Here is a 6,976-nt window from a genome sequence, read left to right on the forward strand (position 1 = left end):
ATGAGGCTCATTCAGTCAAAAACTAGAGAGTCTGTATCATGTTACAAATGTAAGCACACATATACAGTACATCTAAGCTTACAGACATAGTGAGGTCCTAAGCCATTCATTTGCTTTATTCCATTAACTAATTGTACGTCATTTAGTTTTTCCATCTATAAATCTCTGCTTATCCCAATCCGGAACATTGCTAGTTTTTAAGATTATACTATTTTTATCAGCACATTGCTGTTGCTTGTTTTGGACAACAGTGGAATGAGGAAATTGTTACAAATCTCAAAGTCTTTGCAAAACCAAGTTTTCCAAACACCACTAAATTGCTAAATGCTGTATCCCAGAGCAAAGCACTGGCATGCACCCTTTAGTTATTTCACCATATTTTTATTACATCCCCTGGCTGTTCCTGATCATGGCTTCATGGAGTTTTCTGATAGTAAGCTACACAAAATGCCTTCCCCTACAAACCAAAGACTGTAATCCATATGCATGCAATGTTGCCCAGATGGATCTGTAATGCCCCCACCCCCAAATATCAAAACAAGCAAGTACATGCTTTATGCTGCAAACACCCCCACCCCACCCCCCCAATGTTCAAGCCAAATCTACACACTTGTAGGACATGTCAGAGACTGTTTAGCCCAAGCAAGACCACTTCAATTAAAAGGAATGGGAGAAATTGGAACACCCAATATGGCGTGTAGAAAAGGAAGTCCCTCCTCACAGGTAAAAGAGCCAATCACCTTTCAGATACAAACATTGTCTTGCAGTTAACTCGAGAATGCACATGCACATTAGCTGGACCAGACTGAAAAATAAAGTTTTTTTTTTCCGTGTGATCTGAGCTAAAGTAGCATTTTTTCAGCAGACTTCACTGCTGATTTGAAATATGTTATTTGGTCGCAAACTTTACCAGCTGTTTTGAAGACTGTTCTTTTCACATTAAAGTATAGAGCTGAACTTGTATGCTGCTTACAAACATACAAAATAGCTGCCTAGGAGCATTCCCAACATGGCCACTGAATGGACTGACTTGCCCTGAAAGGAATTTTGTCCATATTAATCTGATTGCTTTAAAAGCATAGGTAGGTCTTATTTGATTTGATTTAATAAAAAATTCAGGGAGCTTTATTGCTACCATTTAGGTAATTATCATTACTTTTCTAATTGATCCAATGTAGGATTTCCACCATGATAAAAAGCGGGGGGAAAATCCAACATACTTATATTGAACAAAAGGGCTGAACCATATATAGGGACCACAATATCATTTAGGGCTCTTTTGACTTGAGCCAATGCGTAACCACATAAAGCAGCCAAAACACACTAGCTGTCACCTAGCAACAATACTAAACACCCTGGCATCCAAATTGCAGTGCACTAACAACCACTAAAATACATTAACTGCATAGCAATGCCCTTGAAACCACCGAGAACATCCTACTGTATCATGTGGTGGCAAATTTTATTCAGAAATTGTTCAAATCTCATTTTCTTTAACACTAAAGTTAGAATATATTGTGGTATGTAGAATCACACTTAGTTTTTAGAGGTTCATCATGTTCTTTTCATATGTCTCGTACAGTATTCAGTTCCAGGCTAGACGTTTCTCCCTTAATGCACTCCTTCAGTTGATGCCATTTTGGGAGCTTTTATGTCCACTGATTTAGGCTCCCTCTAAAACTGCTTCTGATTGTGCCTAAAATTACTCTCTGAGCTATTGTTGCTATTTACATCCCTGAAAGTTGCTCTCTCTCTCTCTGTCTTGCACTCTCTAACACCAATTTGCATACATACAGAAAGCCATGCATTAGAATTAGAAGAAGAATGAAGTTTATTGGCTAAACAATTTTGTCCATAAAATAATTGAAACTCAGCAAGGTCTAAATTTAACTGATTTGCAGCCATATCACCTTGCAGCTCTTGCCTGGTTGACCACTAAAGCTAAGCAGGGTTGAGCCTGGCCAGTACCTGGATGGGAGACCTACTTGGGAAAACTAATGTTGCTGCTGGAAGTGGTATTAGGGAGGCCAGCAGGGGATGCTCACCCTGTGGTCTGTGTGGGTCCTAATGCCCCAGTATAGTGATGGGGACACTATACTGTAAAAAAGCACTGTCTTTTGGATGAGACGTTAAACCGAGGTCCTGACTCTCTGTGGTCATTAAAAATCCCAGGGCACTTCTCGTAAAGCGTAGCGGTATAACCCCGGTGTCCTGGACAAATTCCCCCATTGACCCTTATTTATCATGGCCTCCTAATAATCTCCATCCCTGAATTGGCTACATCACTCTCCTCTCAACTAATAGCTAGTGTGTGGTGGGCGTTCTGGCGCACTATGGTTGCTTTTAGGTTCTAACATACAGTATATGGGCATCACTGCAGTGTGTTTATTGTGTTTATTTAGAGTCCCACAGGCACACAACATTATCCCATAATCCTAAACCTAACCTTACCTTAGAAAAAATAAACTTGGTTTTACTACAGTAACCAGTTTCACCATGGTATTTTGTTGTAAATATACAGTAACCTCAAAATTAACAATGGTTACTATATTAACAACATATTACTGTAGTAACACCACGGTTAATTACATTAAAACTATGGTTTCTGACAAAAACATGGTTACTACAATATTACTACAGTAATACAGTGATGCAGTCTACACACAAGTGACGCCGAGCCGTGGGAAAGAGTGAGACTGACAGATCCCACCTCCAAATCAAACCATTCTCTGCACTCCTTGACATTCACCGTGACCAAATCACTGTGATGAAATCAGTTATATTCATTTTTATCTATTAAAGTAGTATTAAAGGAAATATTAAGAGTGGAAACAGGAAATCAGATGGGGAAAAGAGTGGGACAAAAGGCAGAATCTAACCGCGGTTGTTAGGACGACACTACACATTCACACCATCTTTATACCCCACGCCACTGCAGCGACACCTGTTGTCTAGTTTGTCATTTCTTCTTGTGGTTTCACCAGACAATTGGGGTGCAAATAGCTGCACTGTGTGGCAGATACTATTTACACCGGGGTGCAAATAGTCACTCTGTTATTTTTAGCATTGGTCTATAAGTTACTATATGAAATCAACAAACAGGCAGTGATTCTATATGTTGCAACGCTTTTTTAGCAAGCTGAAACAAAACTTTGTAGGTGTCATTGTCACTGTGCCCAGAGGCTACTAAAGCAGTTTACAAAAAATGTGAACATTCAAATATTATTTTAACTCTGTAAGTTGTTTTTCAGCACAATGCAATGTCTATGGAGTGCCCATCAAACTTGCCCCAAAAAATTGCTGCTTGCAGCTACATATATTTATCCTGTGTTTCCAGCATATTGGTAGTATACTATACATTTTCTTTTCATCTGTGTAATGGAGAAAGCCTGGCATGTGTACTCAGAATTACACTGATTAGTATCCACTCTAAAGCAATAAATGGTACACAACTATGGCTTGCATCTGACAGGAATATATAACAAAATGGCTTCTTCCTGTCTGCGGCATAGTGCCTCAGGGTTTGCATTTGTTAGATGGTGCATTTTAAACCCAAACTGCTCCATATGACAAATATTACATTTTTATGGAAGGAGATTTTAAAATAAAAATCATTTAACAGCATGGGGGGATGAATGAGGGACAAATGCTCAAAAACGGTTCTGATGACTTCAATCAACCTCTTTATCTGAAGAGAAAATCTCTTTCCTCTGAGATGTGTGGCGTTCCCAAACTGATTTTGTTTCCTAAAGCAAATCCAGATTGAAGTAGACCTTCATTTCAACCCACTCATATGCACTGCTTTGTTCATAAAGATCTGAACTAAAACTATGATTCTAAATGTGTATGGTAACCAGACAGCCTGATCTCATTAATATATGTAGCTATTTGTATGTTAATATTTGTAACATTTAAACGTAGATGTTTGTACATTTGGATAGACACTAAAATGTACAATATGGACATTTGAAAGCATCTATAATGTAAACATTTTTAATCCATTTTAATTTATTAAGCATATAAAACACATAACAGAAAAATGGCAAAAATCAGAACAGATGTAGTCCAAAGGGTGATGCGCTGCATCCAATGTGCTCCCTGATGGCATACAATAGCACTGTGTAAGGTGGAGAGTAGAATTTAAGTTATTAATCACTGTAAATCTTCTCCTGAAGATTTATAGGGCAGCAGAAATCACAGAACTGAATTAAACCTTTAAAATGTCATATTATAATGTAAACTGCATTAAATACATGTGATGGCATTTAACTAATCTCATTTATTAAAAATGAAATGTAATTAACTGATTAATTCTATGAATTACGTAAACGTTTGTATATTTCCATAAGTGTTAATACTTAAAATGAGGACGTTTAGATGCTGTCAATACGTCAATATTGTACGTTTCGATGTCTATGCAAACATAAGAGTATGTACGTTTGCTAGAGCCAAACTTTACATAAGAATACAAATGAATTCTCATGAGATCACGTTGAACCAGAAATGTAAACTGACAGACTGTCCTCATCAGTTTCATGAGAAAATCAGATGAAACTGCTAAACTCGACCTTAGCACTTCGGTGTAATTTTTCCTATTGTTCTTCTATTCATTGTAAAACTTGTACTGCTTCCAAACAACACGGCTGGTTATTTTTAGACAATCATTCTGTACATGTCATGGTAGAAGTGGGTTTGTATGTTGTGTGTTTTCTTTTCAGTGTTTTCTGTTCTTTTCATTCTCTACCAGTGGAGATAAAGGATTTACTGACAAAAAATATATATTTTAAAGGTTCAAAAGATTAGGTTGTTTGAATCATCCTACTTACCTTCTACCCACACATTAAATTGATGCAATCATGGTTAGTGCTAATCATTGATTTAATTATAGGCTTTTGTGTCAAAGTTCATACAGTAGTAAGAGTGACACTACAACTACCGTTCTTGGTATCAGGAAAGAAAGAAAGAAAGAAAGAAAGAAAGAAGATTTTGTCTGTTTTGTAAGAGCTGCATGGATTCCTGCTGAGGATTTCCTCTAAGATGCTTTCATCAATGCAAAGACAAACACACACAACAACAGGGACAGGAAGATTCAGAGGCGCACCAGGCATGGGGGGGGGTTAAACTTTTTATAAATACAAAAACAATGTTCAGCCTCCAAGACTAGTCTACAGAAAGAATATGTTATTTGCCTTTACAAATTATTAGAGAGTCACAAAGTAGATAAAATGTCTGATTTACTCTTTTTTTGACCTCTGCAACAGAATCAGAAAAAACATCTGTTTTAAATTCAGCCTCTCAGTCTTTCAATGGAGACCAAGACAGTCATTTTTCCAAAAAAAATAAAAAATAAAATAAAAAAATAACTGTCCACATTGGCATGGCTTTGTCTGGTAAATCAATATGTATGACCTGTTTGGAAATTTATAAACCAAATGGGACCAAACTGTACAGTGTATGAGTCACTGTGAAGAATCCTAAAACTCTTACAATCCCTGACCGCAAAAACACATTTATGTTCAGATCAGACATCATAAGCAAAGGGGGAAGGATATTGCGCCTCAAAAAAGCCAATCATGCAAGTCATGCAGTGGAAATGGACATTTAGGTAGATTTTGTGTAGTGGAGAATTCAAGAGATGAGTGTACTGTATTTATTACATAAAAACAACGAAAAGGAAGAGTCCATAAGCAATTAAAGGAATATTCCGGGTTGAATACAAGTTAAGCTCAATCAACAGCATTAGTGCCATAGCATTGATTATCCCAAAAATTATTTTCAAATTGTCCCTTGTTTATTAAAAAAAAAAAATGTGGTTACAGTATGGGACTTACAATGTAAGTGAATGGGGGCCAGTCCATAAACGTTAAAATGCACAAAACATAAACATTACAAAAGTATAGTCACAAGATGTGAGCATTATATGTGTTAATATGACTCTAGTGTGATAAAATCTCTGTTCTATATAAAGTGTGATAAAATCACTTATAGGGTTCACCAGTGTTGTGTCATCATTATGGCATTGAAGTATTAATATTGGATATAACTTTATACAGATAAGGCCAGTAAGCGGTTTGCACGCTAAAATCGTGTTAACAGGTTTAATGTTTACATCTTGTGGCAATACTTTTGATACAATGTGTATTTTAATGTTTATGCATTGGCCCCTTTCACTTCCATTACTGTTGTGCCTTAATGTAACCTTGATTTTTGCTTTTTTTTTTTTTTTTTTTTTTTTTTTTTTTTTTTTTAATAAATGAGGAACAAGTTAATATATATTTTTTTTTTTTTTTGTGGTAATCAATATAATGCCACAAATGCTGTCGATTGAGTTTACATGTACTGAACGCAGGATGGAATTTTTTTTATTTTTTATTTTATTTTTATTTATTTTTTTATCATTTTTTCATTATTTTTTTTTTTTTATGATTGATCAAACCTTTAAGAATGTTTTTTTTTTTTTTTAAATAGATATCTAAAAACAAAAAACTTAAATAAAATCTTCAAATTCCGGGCCACACATAAACTGATATAAACACATTTTTTATATAAACATATAAGGAACAAATATGATAAATTATCAATAAATAAATAAATGGTGTATATGCTTTTTTATCATTTTTTTTTACCTTTAATCATCTATTTTTGTAATAATTTATGTATTAATATAACTTAATAATTTATTAATAAACAATTGCTGTTGATAATAAATAATTTTAATAATAGTTTATTTAAAAAATACTTAAATTAATAATTTATTAAACTTTTTTATTCTCACCTTCCTTTATTTCTTTATCATTTTTTTTATTTCATTTATTTGTTCCTTTATTTTTCTTATTTAATCTTCCATACAAATAACAACATTGCAAAAATACATTCAAAATTCCAGCACAGCCCACTGCCACTCGGTGGTAGAAATTTGTAAGTGTATCACTACAAGACATCCACCCAATGCACTCACACAAAACTGAGTTCCGTG

The sequence above is a fragment of the Myxocyprinus asiaticus genome, chromosome 12, assembly GCF_019703515.2.
Source record: "Myxocyprinus asiaticus isolate MX2 ecotype Aquarium Trade chromosome 12, UBuf_Myxa_2, whole genome shotgun sequence".
In the NCBI taxonomy this organism is placed as follows: Eukaryota; Metazoa; Chordata; class Actinopteri; order Cypriniformes; family Catostomidae; genus Myxocyprinus; species Myxocyprinus asiaticus.